The sequence below is a fragment of the Malaya genurostris genome, chromosome 2, assembly GCF_030247185.1.
Source record: "Malaya genurostris strain Urasoe2022 chromosome 2, Malgen_1.1, whole genome shotgun sequence".
In the NCBI taxonomy this organism is placed as follows: domain Eukaryota; kingdom Metazoa; phylum Arthropoda; class Insecta; order Diptera; family Culicidae; genus Malaya; species Malaya genurostris.
In genome coordinates this window covers 55,252,475-55,268,432 of record NC_080571.1, presented here as the reverse complement: position 1 = coordinate 55,268,432, position 15,958 = coordinate 55,252,475, and the positions used below count along the sequence as shown (strand labels likewise).

Genomic DNA, 15,958 nt, shown 5'->3' with positions numbered 1-15,958 from the left:
CTTACTCTAACAACATTTTATTATGCAGTGAAAACTCACTGCACTGTCTTTGGACCAATTTTGATGAATTACAGCCGATCTCAGATTCGAGTAGAAGAAGCGTTCCAGAATAAACTAGTTTTCGTTTACTTACTACTGAACCGCGTGGTTCTCTCAAGGCTGCATTATCGCTTGCGCTTGGAACAAAAACAATCCAAATTCGAATCCAGCACATCAAATATCTATTGCTCTCAGTCGGAAGCTATTCCGGCTAACAATGAACTGATAAATGCACGACATGATAAAGTTTATCTAAAGCTTGGTTAACCATTATGGCACACACGCACACCGAACGTACAAAGCCATTGCCGTCGACCCGTTGATCCCGGATTATCGCGGTCATCAGTAAATGGTCTGTTATGAGCGATGAGTCCTGTTTACGTGTCGTTGATGGTGTGCGCGTTTCTGTGCACGCTGCTGTAGGATGGACGGGCACACGCGTTCATCAACGTTGTTTTGACGTAACGGAATTTTTTCCATGGAAAAGAGCAAAATTGGAGCGGATGTAATATTTTGGTTTTTGATATTGTAAACAAATCTAATAAGCTTAACATATTTCTGTATTACTGTACTGACGTGTATATGAGTTAAATTAAAAAGCTTCTCTTACATTTTCAAATGAATAATTTGTTTTAGTTTATGCGAATTGCTCAGAAATTTACGGGCAATTTACAATCTTAGGAAAACGGATTGCCGTTGCAAAACGCAAAAGCAGTTTTCTACGCTGTCGTTGAACGGAAATTCAATTGAAAAATATCAGTTGGTTTATCTCATTTTTTCTAAAATAACCTGATGTTTTTTTTTTCTTGAAAGTTTCATCATTTTGCGTTTTTCAACAAAAGCTAAGGTCGTTTTCGCTTGAGAAAACTGAAACTGACTCAGTGTAGTTTTATCAAACAAATACTTTTCACGAAACTGTGTTGGTTTCGCACTTAGCAACGGTGGTTTGAGCAAAGCTGATATTAAAACCAGGTTCGAAACTGACTCGATTTTCAGTTCAACTACGTTAAAACTAGGTTCGAAACTAGCTTCAAACAAACGGTTTGACAGCAGTTAGGGTGGAAACTGAGTTAGGTTTGCCATCAAGAGAAAACGACATATGATTGTAAGCAGAATTATAAATAAAAATATATTTCAATGAAGCCAACTACGTAGCAACCCATGAATTTTCAATATCGGACGGATCGTGCATGAAACTTATATCGTTTTCGCTCTATGCCAAACCTAACCCAGTTTTCATCCTAACCAGCGATGCCAACCCTACGGATTTATCCGTAGATTTACGGATTTCTGCCTTTTCTACGGATCTACGGATGAACCTCTTGAACCTACGGATTTTGAATTTACTTCTACAGATATCTACGGGAAATAATTAATTCTCGCGTTTTTTTTTCTGAAAACGGCCATTGATCCATCTGTCAAAATTGTTTGTCTTTATGGCTCAGAGCAACGTTTTAGGTACGGGATTAAATAAACGGCATAATAATAATAATAATGAAAATTTCATGCAAATATATGAGAATGACTACAATTGAAATCAAATCTACGGATTTCAAACTCGACATTCTCCGATTTGGATGAAACTTTGCACATGGCTTCAGTATGGAAAACCATAAGTTTTGAATCGAAGGAGAGGTCAATCCGACTAACGACTGATTTTTGAAAAGGGCGTATGTATTTTTGCATTTCACAAAAATTTCCTTTTTCAAATCGTTGTAACTCGGAAACCGTTAATTGTACAAAAATGGCGTTAAGGTAGAAGTTGTAGGGAATCGATTGGGTACTATACAAAAAATATACACTGAAATTTTTTTTTTCATTTTTCAATTTGTTCTGTTTTTGTACTACGAGGCAGCTCCGTCAGACATAAATAAAACCTTAAATATAATTAGGAATTATTCATGTACATGTAATAGTTGCAGATCTCAAGAACAGCTACTTTTAGAATTTTAGAAGTAGAATAATATTCTAATGTTTAAATGATTATTAAAATAAAAATTATCAAGAAAAAAATTTAAACCCTGATTTTTGTTTTATTTTACTTTATCGGATTATTTTGTAATTATTGAGAAAAAAATCCAAAATTTTTTTCAGTGTATATTTTTTTAGAGTGCCCAATTGATTCCCTACAACTTCTTCCTGAACGCCATTTTTGTACAATTGACGGTTTCCGAGTTACAACGATTTGAAAAAGGCAATTTTTTTGAAATGCAAAAAATACATACGCTCTTTTTAAAAATCAGTCGTGAGTCGGATTGACCTCTCAATCGATTCAAAACTTATGGTTTGCCATACTGAAGCCATGTGCAAAGTTTCATCCAAATAGGAGAAGGTCGATTCTGATTTTGTCACTTTTTCGTCTACTCATTCCTTGACTTGCTCTAAAGATTTGATATTAAAATTTTCTTTTCAAGATTTTTTTCAGTGTTGGAAAGTAACCATCGATCTGTCAAGAATAACCATGCTTTCGAGCAGAGTTATTTTTGACAAGATCAAAATAACCGCTCGAGTGTCAGATTTCAACCAAAAGTGGGTTCTTTCTTGGGATCTTTTATTTGCTCGTCCAAGTCATCTTTCCGGAGTTCATCATTTTTTTTGCTCACTAAACCAACGATGGGAGCGGCAAATTTTCTCGGTACGCCACTGAGAATAGTGATCCTACACACTTATTTTCGGATTTTCAGTTCGGTCATGTTTTTACGGAAAAACTAAATTGACGTATTCCTTTTTTACCGAAATTCAGCTGTCTCAAAAAAAAAAAAAAAAATATAGCGAAAACTTGGTAATTTTCTTCCGAACAGTTTTCACTTTGAAATAATTCGGTAGATTCGAAAGAAATAGTACTGAACGATCAGCAGTTTATCAGTTTTTAACGGACCGTTTGGTAAATATTAACGAATCCAGTTGTCAGCACGCCATATTCGTTTTTAGTTGTGTAAATTGGAGTCAATTTTAAACAAAATTCAATGTCTGGATGCTTTGTTATTTGTTATTCGTGTTATGCGATTATCTTCGAGTTAATTATGGATTGTAAGTATAAGTTGAGCACAATGATGATTAAAGTGATTATAATTATGATGCTTCGTTCTATGAAAATATGGCAGCACAGGCTCTAAATATCCGGCTCTTGCATCAGCGACAGGCGATGGTTCTTAAGCACTTTGGTTCCATGCAAATGCAAGCCACCCCGCAGATAAAATGTTTCATTTGTTCATAATAAATACAATATTTGGAATCGGAACGCTAACTACAACTGGGGAATATTTTCCACGAAGTTTGGAATTCATATAAAAATAACATATATTTCCAATTAAATAGTAAAATGCATTCGAAGTTTAATTATTTTGTTTTTGGTTTTCTGGAATTTCAAACATTAAACTAAATTAAATTCAAAATTTTTTTCATATTGTACTGAACTGTAGTAATTACTGAACTAATCGGTTGTTTTAGAATCTTCCCGTGCTGGCCAAACAGTATAATATTTACCGTACCCTTATCACGAATTACTGTTCAGCATGGTTAAAAATGACAGCTCGAACAAACTTCAGCTTCACTGAACGTTCGTCAATAAATGAATTACTGAACTGATTGCGGGACGTTCAGCTGTGTAAAAATGGGTAAAAATATTACTGAGTTCGGTAAAGGAAATTAAGTGTGTACAACCAGAGATCAGCGGAGAGAATCTGGCAAAAAGAAAACAACAAATTTTTTTACGTTTTTTGCATTATCGCTTTATATGACAGGTTACAATTTCATACACACTACCCTGTATTTCCGGAACCGGAAGCATGAGGAACCTATGGGATCAGTAGGCCTTTAATTTGAGTCTATGTTGAAGAAAATCGGTTCAGTGGTCTCTGAGAAAATCGAGTGCATTTTTCCTTATTTTTTGCACATTTTACCCCGTTACTCCCGTACCGAAAGTCCGATCCGGGACTCCGAATGAAATTCGAGTGGGCGAGATATTTTCATGCAGAGTTCCATGTGAATTGCAGTATGAATTCTGAATAATCCCATGTATTCAGTTCGGAACGATTTTTGAATAAAAGCCCAACGAACCTAATATTTTCATTTGAAGTTCCATATGTTCTATATGATAAACTACAAATAAATGTGATTTCCAGTGCAATCCCTTAAAAATAAATTCCGAATGAAATTCAGAAATCATTGCGAATTGGGTGAGAAAGAACAGATTGAATGGCCGAAAACGATCAATCTGTGATCTGCTCTAAGAAGAAGTCACTACGAACTCAGGACTGACTCAGACAAATTAACTAATCGTGGGGATGGGTATAGCGTGATGGGTAAGTCGATGCCTTTCGCGTAGCCCGGCCTGGGTTCGATTCCCAACTCCGCACGTAGGTTCAGAAAGCTTTTCTGGCCCGAATGGGTTAAAACCGCTATAATCGAAACCAAATTAACTAATCCTTCAAAAAGTTGAATCTAATCGAAATAATATCGTCTAATTCCGCACAATCCCTCTTAAACTTTTGAAACTGTGCTCAACTCCTTCAAAACTTTTTAGAACCCGCTAAATCTTGTGTTTCTACTGGCAATGTTTAAAGTGCTTTGACTACGTCCCTTTCAAATCGATCAATATTTTGCTGACAGTAAAAAAAGTACGGATGTGTAATGTCAGAGACATAACTGGATGTCGTGAATACGAATATGACACACTTTATTTATGCTTCCGAATTCGAATTGGTAGTTCATCGATTGTTTGAATTGTGCAACTTTCCCCTCTTTCATTACTAGAAATTTAAACGATGCGCCTAGACTAAATTACAGATTAGTTACATTAAAAATTCTGAAACGCACTTAAATACTATGAAATAAGCAGTATAGTTCTTTATAATAAAAAAAATGGTGACGATTTGAGTTAGTTCAGCACGCAGACTCTGAATTCTAAACCCATATTCCAGAACTAAGCTCTAAAACATTAAGACGATTCTTCGCCATGACTACCAGAATGGGTTTTATAGAGTACAGTAAAGTGAATTTCCGCATAATTCTTTAGGAGTATTGTTATGGTTCTAAAAAGAACCGAATAGAAGAAGTCTGGAATAAAGAACTGGATCCTGAGTTCAAGAACTAAATTTAGAACTAATAACAGACTCAGAATCCAGTTTCAATTCTAGAATTGCAATTTCGAAACTCAAATTAGTTCCGGAATACAGTTCCAGAATCCAGTTTCAGCACGCAGGCTCTGAATTCTAAAGCTATATTGCGGAACTAAAATCTGAAAATTGAACTTCTCGTTACGACTACCGAAAACCAAATGATGGCAGGTGCTCTCTCCGTCGCTGATGGTTTAACTCCCGCGATGGCAGTCTGCTCGCCTTGAAGGCCAGCAAGCGAATGAGAGTTGCTACCCAGCGATGCCAACCCTACGGATTTATCCGTAGATCTACGGATTTCTGTCTTTTTTACGGATCTGCTGATAGACCACTCAAAATCTACGGATTAAACATAATTTCTTCAAAAAATTATTGACCATTAATTTTTTATTATTTCTCTAGATAACAAAAAAAAATTATTGAATATTGTCACCTAGTTGTTAGAGATATGTTTTCCTCATGTCTAATTATCAAACATCTATAGTCACCGATTACGTATTTTTTAAGTCTGCCTTTATCGCTTGGAATTCCAAACTATTAATTTTACGCACTTTTTAATTTTTTTTGTATTTGGTACTTACTAATTTTCATTCTAAACATGTAGACGCATTTAGTGAGTTGTTTTATCAGTCGAAAGAGTTCTGCACGGAAAGCTCGTCTCAATGGAGCATATGCGAGCATAAGTAGACTTGAAGCAAAATCTACGGATTTAACTTCAGGGAAAAGTGGCATCACTGTTGCTACCTGAGCGTTTGAGCTTTTAACCACGCAGAAGGCGCTCTCTCCGTCGCTGCTGGTTGATGGTTTAACTCTCGCGATGGCAGTCTGCTCGCCTTGAAGCCCAGCAAGCGAATGAAAGTTGCTACCTGAGCGTTTGAGGTTTTAACCACGCAAAAGGCGCTCTCTGCGTCGCTGCTGGTTGATGGTTTAACTTCTGCGATGGCAGTCTGCTCGCCTTGAAGGTCAGCAAGCGAATGAAAGCTGCTACCTGAGCGTTTGAGGTTTTAACCACGCAAAAGGCGCTCTCTCCGTCGCTGCTGGTTGATGGTTTAACTCTCGCGATGGCAGTCTGCTCGCCTTGAAAGCCAGCAAGCGAATGAAAGTTGCTACCTGAGCGTTTGAGGTTTTAACCACGCAGAAGGCGCTCTCTCCGTCGCTGCTGGTTGAAGGTTTAACTCCCACGACGTCTGCTCCCATCGAACGCACGAAAAGAAATGATCGATTTTCACCACGGTTCCCCTTTTATACGCATTCAGTTGAAGATATGTGCCTGACTACCTCAAAATCGTCGTCCTTGCGCGAAAAACCCAAGCGAAAGTAAAGAGTTTTCCGCATTATTTTGAAATTTCGAGAAAACTTAATTTTTGAGTTGTTTGTGGTTATCTCACACTGTTCAAAATATTATCCCAAATTCCTGATCATATTTTTGATGAAATGGTGAAAGAATTATGTTGCTACCATAAATACAAGTCGAGATATTCACGATTAAGTTCTGCCCATTCTTCCATATGGCTAATTTTGAAAAGGCACCCCATAGTAAAGAAAGTCGTATTCACGACAAAATCAGAAGCGACGTATAGCGGTCCTTACGCGAGAATTATTGATGTCACCTTCAATGGTTACTTATGTAAAGACATTCCGAATATGTATAGGGATTTTATCATTACTGTCCTTACACATTCAATAAAAATGACATTACTTTTTAGTAATGAAACATTCAACGATCGTGTGAGGGCCGCTTATCCCTCGCCAGGTTAAGCCGAGAGTTCCACGACAAGAGGGCCTAACTGCAAATGAGTTCCTCTCTTTGTTTAATTTCTCTTTTGATTAATTACGGAACCATTACCACAGACTAACAGACAGGACACTTAAATTAGATTCTTCAATCATTTTAACGGTCATTTCTAATATTCTCTTATTTGGGACAGTACTCACATGTGTCATGATGGCGCCACGTTACCCCATCAAAAACATCCTGTCTGTCATCTAGACTGTGTTTATTTTTTTCATTTACCAACAGAGTTGCCATTCATACAGAATTACCTGTAATGTATTGATTTGTATACGTCCATGCGAATTTTATGCAGGATACAGATTTAATCTCGGATTTAATACATATTGCCTATATTCATAACTATATACATAATTGTGCCTACTTCTCATCCTCCAACGCAATACAAAATCGAACCCGTTTTGTTACAATATTTACTTGCTTCTGGTCTGCCGTCACTTAATTTCGGGTGAAAACTACCAACACAATAAAAAATAGTCTAGATGAACAACGTTGAGGTTACCTTCCAACATCGCGAAAAAGTTAAATGTATTATCAACGTAATCCAATAATTTATTGTAACGATTCATTTTCAAATATTTTGATGAAATCAGGCATCCCTGCAAGCAGCTGATCGGTGTTGACAAACGAGGAGAAACCAACTAGTAAAAAAACTTTTACATAACACAAGGGGTGTACAGATAGTAAATAGTTCGCGCAGTACAATATAGGTGGAACTAGTGCATCACGAAAAATTATTTTTATAAGAATTTACTCATACTGTCACGTCTGTTAGTCTGTGCCATTACTGCAATTTCTTAACAGTTTCCAATATAAATCGAAAGCTTGTGGTTTTAACAAAAAAGATTTGCGAAATGTAAGGCGTCAAATATAAAATCAATCCGGTAAATCGTGAAAGAAAAAATAAACACAGAGAAACTGTCATTTTCAGTTTGATGGAGAAATAATCGAAACTGCATTGATTAACGTCACTCGGTTTTAAGCTGAAGTAAAATGACGAGTTCGATAATTTACCTAACTTCGGTTGTCAAAAGCTGTGAATAATCTGTGAACTTTTAGTTAAAAATTTGACAGTGCACCAGTTATTTTGTCATTGTCAAAAATAACCCTGCTCGAAAGCATCGTTACTTTTGACCACTCGATAGTTTTTTCTAACACTGAACATCTTGCTAAAAAATTCAAATTTCTGACCTTTACTGTCAGTTTAAGAAAGTACTCCAATAAAAAATTCCAATACATTGTCTATCAAAGTAAGCTTATCTCGAAGTTTTTCTTATGTACGCTGAATTGCAATTATTATTACACTTGGTATCATTTTATTTTCAGTGCAAAATAAACCCAAATAACTTTCTATCCTTCAAACTTTGAAATAAGCCGAAGTATTAGTTAAATTTAATTACTCAACCAAAATTAACTGCTCGACTGTCAAATTTTATTATTATTTTTACGTTTCGTCTTTGACTCATCAGTGCAGAGCAGTTCAAATTGAACTGCTTAGTGCTAAACTCGGCAGTTCCATTTGAACCGCTAAGCAGACGTAAAGTTTCTGCTACTTACAGAGCACTTTTTGTTTTGCAACGAAGTGCAATGTCTTTTCTGACGTGCCGAACGAAAACAAATGTCAAATTTTAACTAAAAGTTAAAATAATTCGCGAGCTGGTTCACGGCCTAAGCGGTGTTTTTCGGGATTCCGCTCAATTGATATCTTATAAGTTACTGAATTCAATGAAATGGTCGATTGGTCACGGTATTTCACAAAAACGCTTACCGATATTAAATTTTGGATTGTCCAGAGCAAATGTTTAGCAAAAAGCTATCTTGGCCGAAATTTCATTATAATTTTTTTATACTAAGCTTGTTCCGTTTTTTCTGTGTTGTTAATGAATACCAAACAAAGTACCACGGAAACGGAAGTCCAAACGCAAATATTTGTTTATACGTTGTCTCAAACATACCCACAAAGCATTGGTAAATTGAAGTACAAATAAGTGACTAGAAGGAGTTTTTAAACTAATGTTTTGAATACTACGTATGCCATCGCCATCTTCTGTCAGTCTGTTGAAGTTCTAGATTGATAAACCTGCACATCAAATGTTCCAGGCTCTCGAGTAAATCTTCAAAAAGTAGTCTCCTCTTACTCAATCATTGAATTCCAATACACATATCTCACGGAGACATTCAGCCACCCACAAAACAAACGGAAAATGGAAACAACGCATGCGCTTCTACTGCCAGACTTTTCCTCCCACGCGATTCCGTGCTCGTATGGGCTCATAAATTTCTGGCTATCTCAACAGTTATGTCCCCCATAGGTTTCCACTGCGTTAGTGCACCAGGGCGGACGGGTATTTGGTTGAAGTTAGCACAGGGAATCGCATGAAAATGAAAATTCTTTTGACTGCCCGGTTGAATAACCGGGTTTCAGCGTGATTCCGGTAACTTAAGAACTCACTCTACAAAAGGACAAGCGAAATTTTAAGCTGTTGTTAGTTGCGTTTTAGTAGTTTTGCGGAATAATATTGCACCATTCCTTTGATGCTTTTGTTTCGCAGGACGTTCTGGCGACAGCCTATCGATTTGTTCATATGTTATGAGTTTACTGGTAAGGGACCATGGGGTAATCTAAACACTTACAGATGATAAAAAAGTGAATCACAAAATCAGTGACAATCATCACAAAGAGTAGTAATTATGTAGGTTTGTCAGTGACGTAAATAAACATTTGATAAGAAACCAACATAAAAGATTAAAGTATACAATAAATGAACACGGTTCAATGTGCAGAAATTAAATTATCACTCCTTAAGGCATGAGCAATGCTCCTCTTTTCCATATGTTGAAAGAAAATTCCGGAAAGAACTGTGTCATTCTTGTGTGTTCTTTTCCTACAGTTGAGGCACGACAAAATCTGCGCTATTCAATGGCCAGCAGCGTTGTAGAACTGTACCGAGCTTATCGTACTGACAGGCCCCTCACCGCGTGACTACACAATCGAGCACCACCAGCTCTGCAATGGGAGGCATACCGTTCGGAATGGTTGTTTTTTATAGTCGTCAGGTCAAAATTAGAACACGTTACAGAGACAAAACAATAAAAAAAAGCAAATTAACATAGCACCAACGACTGAATTTTAGGAAGTGAAACATGTGGCGTGGAATCTGCGTCGATATGTTTTTTTCGCGAACACGCGGTCGGGGATAGTGGTTTTGATGTTTTGACGTGTATACGTTTTGCATTCCTATGGGGCGTCTTTTTGAATTTGGTGATAAGTTTTTGACCGATAATATTTCGCATTGTGCCAAAGATGCCAAGATGCCTTCTCCATGTCATCGACAATATGACCAGTAAATAATTATACGTCTGCTTTGAGGTGTACAATAAACCACGAAGAGGCATAGTTGTTCAACATAAACTGCTAATGCACGGATGAGTAGAAGATGAAACGTTGGAAGAAAACTTAGAAGCTTAATACAAACCATAAATAAAATACATCTCGATTCCCCAGTGTATTAGTATTGTAGTTGAGCAACCCGTGACGTGAATGATCCTAAAAAGTATGTATAAAGTTACCTGCACATTTAAAACAACCACAGTAGCTAATGGAGAAAAGTACACCCGTTTTTCACTAGAGGTGTCAAAGATAATGTCAAGATTGCAATGTCCCATAGGATCTATTGTGACATGTTGGTTCAGTAATCGTGAACCAGTAGGCTCAGTAATAGTGTATTTTTATAGACCCTTTGTTAGTAAGCGTCGACAAGCTCTTGCAAAATGTTATGGAAACAATACAAGTTGGAAAGGAAGCAAACATATGTATACAAAATGAGTTGTTGGGATGAGAAAATAACAAACTGAATAATTTCTAAGCAATAATCAGCAAGTAATTTCCACTTTCTTATTTTAAGAATCACTGGATATATGTACAGCAAAATTACTCAATATCGTTCATACTGTAACTTGATATCTTTCCAAACATAAACAAACATTGTCATAGTTACGACCCATGTAGTGATCAGACGCTTGTTGTTTTGTTGCAAATGATGATTAAACTATAACCAATGATAAACTCAAGATTACAATGTCCCATACGATTCATCGAAAAATATCGGATCAGTAATCGTGAACCAGTGAGCTTAGTAATAGTGAAATTTGATTGACCCTTCGTTAATAAGCGTCGATAAAAAAATAGAAAATGACGGTAAAATACAAGGGGAGGACGCTTAGAACAATGTGCCAATCACACATTAACACAACGCGTTGGTGCATTTATCAATATTGGCACTTTCTTTTTCATACAGTTGCACAGTTGCGGCACACGAAGGGCTCAGTTTTGACAAGTAGCTGTTTCATTAGGCACAGCGTGGCACACTTAGACTCACAGTATATCACGTGTTTTTTTAGAGGCACAAATATAGTTTGTGTTAAGCGACTCTCCCCTTGGTAAAATACCATAGTAACAATACAAGTTTGGAAGGAAGTAAACATTTGTAAACATATCACATAAAATATTTTGTTACTTCCATTCACTTTAATGCTTCGTAAGATAAGATTATAACAAATTGAATATATTCTTAGTAATAATTTAATTGATTTTTCAAGTTCCAAGATTTACTCGTCATGCGGCAACTACCTAGATTTCTTTCATATTGCAGCTTAGTATTGGTACTACATAAACAAACATTGTTATAGCAACGACGCATGTAGCGATTCGACGATTGTTGTTTTGTTTCAAATAATAATTGAACTACAACTGACGGTGAACCGAAATCATCGAGGGGTCGTATTTGAACAGTACATGAGAAATCGTAGACTATTCCATCTTGAGTTTATTTTTGCTATAACTGTCAGTGAACCAGATTTATCGAGGGGTCTTATTCAAATTGTACATGAGAAATTGCAGACAACTCAATCTTGAGTTTATTTTTGGAGTCAGTGTCAGTGTCTCCGTACAGTGAGAAATCTAGGTTTACTTGGTTTTTGCCGTAACTTAATAATAATGCAATTTTATTGACCCTTCGTTAATGAGCATCGGGAAACGATGGTGATATTCCATAGAAGCTAAGAGCACATTCAGTAGTGTTCTAGTTCTAGATGCATAATTTATGTCAGTTACAAAATTTAAATCTGGATTTTATAACAAGAAAAACTGGTAGCCCCAGCAGTGTTTTACTCGTGCTTCAAATACCCTCTCAGCAGGCCGTTCTATTTTGTTGGTCTTTGAGCGCTTGTTGAACGACATATTGCACGAAATATTCGTTCAATTTGCTGGAATGGTTTGTTGTTGTTTTTTCTCTTGCAAAAATAGTGTGAAAATTAAGTGTTACCTTTACATAAAAAGAAAATTTGTTGTTATTCTACGTAAAGTAGAAGTACAACTCCTCATGTAAAAAATGGCTCAACAATGGACCTCTGTCTCCGGGTTTGTTGAACGAAAAAAATGGCATTCGGTTCAACGGTCTGTTTCAAAATCGGCAAACGAAGGTCCCGTGTAGGCCTCCCGTTGAACGATTGATTGGACTTTCATTGGAACAATGATCCAACGTATTGGACCAATGAAGGACCACCGTTGAACGTTTTTTTCCAATTGGCTTTATAACTTGTGTCCGCATTTTTCGAAAAGAATCTAGCGTTTGGAGCTTTAAATATTGCAACGGAATATTGAGAGAAGAGTTCGTTGCACATGTTAAAAAGTTTCCTCTCTGGAGAGAAAGTATTGTTGGATTGATGAACAGTTTTGATTTTTTGACAATATTTTCATCAATTCGATGAAGTTTCCACTATAATATGGACCTAGGACAGGACCTGACAATTGTTAATCCACTTTTAGGACCAATTTCGGACCAGCTCGTGATTGGTTGAAATTGACATTAGCAAGTACAAGTTGTTGAAATCAATATTACTGCAGGGTGGTAGAAAAAGTGTTGTCAGTATCGTCGGTAACAATGTAGCTTAATATTGGATATTTTATTTTTCGGGTCAACTTTTCAAAATTATTAATTTCAATAGGATTTAAGTTCAATTTGCTTTTAAGTCCTGTCAATGCGGAAAGTATACGAGTACATTTAACAATCACTGGATGATACAAAGAGAAAGCCTGAAATCACGAAGTGTGATATGGACGAGAATATTGATTATGTTGGTTGAGAAAAGCACCGAATCTTTGGATACTTCTGTATGTTATTATTTTTCTCAAATAGAATATGTTGAATACTTTAGTTAATAAAGGTGCAAGAATTAATTAGCCAAAATTGAGTGTTTTAGAAAAAAATTATAAGGCTGTTTCAACTAAACGTTTTCTTCAAAACAAACATCAGATCAAAATAAATCCAGAGCTATATTTTTGACCGATATAACCTTTGTCTAAGTGTTTTCAAATGATTAATAATTGCATGTTATAAGGGGAGAAAGTTTTCAGAAAGAATAATTATCTCTACTGGCAACAGTGATCGCGAGGCATTTATTATTTATAGCAGGGAGCAACCGGAATAAGAAGAGAAATATTTTTCTGGAAAAAGAAGCCAATTGTCTGGTCCTGTCCTAGATATGGACCAGTAGGTCTGAGCCATCAGAGAGAAAAAAAAAGTTTCCATTACACGATCAAAAGTATTGTCATTACTGCTTGTATTGACAATAATATTGTCTCGTGTAAGGGTCGCTTTTGGTCGGAATCATATATAGCATTTCTTCTTGTGCGCAGAGTTGCCAGGTTAGTTAGAGTGTCTGGCGAAGCGAGAAAAATCTGGCATTTGCCAGATAAATCTGGCAACCTGGCAACGCTGTTAGATGAAAATTGTCCAGCAAGAATAGCAATAGTGTCATCCGCAAAGGACGGTATTGCCCCGTTTACACTTCTGCTGGTTGCCAGCATGCTGGTGTCAGTGTACTGCCCTCTTAGGAAAAAAACGTTCAACGGTGGTCCTTCGTTGGTCTAATACTTTGGATCATTGGACCACAGTTGAACGTTTTTTCCTAAGAGGGCAGTACACTGACACCAGCATGCTGGCAGCCAGCAGAAGTGTAAACGGGGCATATGAGATAAAATTCTGGTACCTCAGTGATCATGGCGCAACTAAAACAAATTGAACTAAGGAGTGTATCGATAAGTAGTTAGCAACATTCAAACAGTTATTACTCTGAAATGGCTTAATTTTTTGCAGCGTGTTTTGCGGTGACTTGTTTGTTTACATGTCAATAACAGCTGCGCAATCAATGGGTTTCGGTACGGTTTATCGTTTCAATGATGAGCCGAATTGGTCCGGAAACGCGAAAGAAAATTCTGCACACTTGGTGCTCAGAAAGTGATGTCACGTACAACGAAATTGCAAAACGGGTGAAAATGCACCACACCAGTGTCAAAAATATTATCGAGAAGTTCGGTAAGACCCTTTCCATGAAGGATTTACCCCGATCCGGTAGGAAAACGGGTCCCAGCCAGCCCGGCCGGGAATTAAAAGTGGTTGAGTACATCAGGAAAAACCCATCGGCGTCGACGCGGGATTTTGCCAAGCAGTTCAACACCAGCATCGGGATGATTCAACGGATCAAAGTTCGGAACTCCCTGAAAACGTACAAGAAACAGAAGGTGCCGAAAAAGTCCCTGGTACAGCAAGTTCAGGCCAAAATAAGAGCGCGAAAACTGTATAACCGGATTCTACAGAATAAAGACGGATGCATCCTGATCGACGACGAAACCTAATGGGTAACTGAAACAAATATGTATCCCCAGTCAGACGTTTTAGTTTTATTAATATGAATAGTTCTATCGCCAAATTAGAGACTGGTGAATGTTTTTTCGATATTTGTAACATGATAATAAGGGAGTGTTCTAGGTTATGCCAGTTTGGACTTGCTAAGGATACGTTTGTTCCAGTTTAAGTTCTATTATAAATCTTCCATATAAAACTTCCAACTACTGTCCGCTCTAAATCGTTGCTGTGGTTGTCAGTATTTTTTAATATAATTTCCAAATTTAAATTTTAAAATAGATATAAATTAGGCATCTAGAACTAGAACGCTTATGAACATGCCGTAGCCCGGGTTGTTGTATTGAACGTTATCGTTTTGTATAAACGGCACACATTTTCCATCATTTCTCAGCGCATGACTCGAACGTTACCAAGTGAAAACATCGGAAATGCACAATAATATGACAATTTTCGAAACGTTCATTTGTATTTTTTCTCAATTCCCCGCAATTCTGAATGTTATCCAGATGAATGGTTATGTGAATTACTGGAGTAATCCATCATTCTACCGAAAGCAGTAAATTAAAGATACCAATTCACCGGAAACTCGGCAAACAGTTTCCAGAAATCCTGAGTTAAGTAAATCATCAAGGTAGTAATTTTTCTTCAACTAAAAACTGAGCGATCTGGGTTATTATGGTAGGCTACTTGTAGTTATCGATTTGATTCCTGTGTAATATTTTTGTTTGGGCATTGAATGTTTTCAATAGATTTATAGTTTGTCGAGCTGATATCTGAGCATTTGGCTGCTCAAATTTTGCTTAAATACAGGCAAAATGTAACTAAAACTCGGGAGTGTGTAACTCTTGCATCAGCCTAGCGATTCACGTTGAACTGCTCAGTAGCAGTATCGATTCAATTTAAACTGCTATGCACGAATGAATCGGAGACAAAATGTGAACTTATTATTTTCTTATATTTGATTACTACTATTTTAATCAAAACATAGTACTAAATTACTATCTGAATATTTCAGGAGATCGTTCACTTACATAACATTATAATATTTGTTATGAATAAACACGCCGTCGTGGACCAGATAATCCGAACCATCAAAATATTACCTAATGATACTGAAATAGAGAAATGCAAAATAGACGAATGGAATGCAAAACTGCGAATTTCACATCTAATCACCAAGTGGTCCTCGTATCGCGTGCCGGGAGCAGAGAGTATTTCATTAGCAAATCTTGCGGTCCATTATCATCGGCATGTTTGGAAGAGGATGGAAGTATGTTGGTTGGTGGCACATTTTTAATTAGCTC

The 15,958-nt window shown here is 36.8% G+C and overlaps 1 protein-coding gene across 2 annotated transcripts in view; it reads right to left on the bottom strand.

Annotated features, from left to right (window-relative positions):
* The window catches only part of LOC131432738 (elongation factor 1-alpha 2), a 40,965-nt gene that overhangs the window by 9,218 nt on the left and 15,789 nt on the right, over positions 1-15,958 (bottom strand). The window lies entirely within an intron of this gene.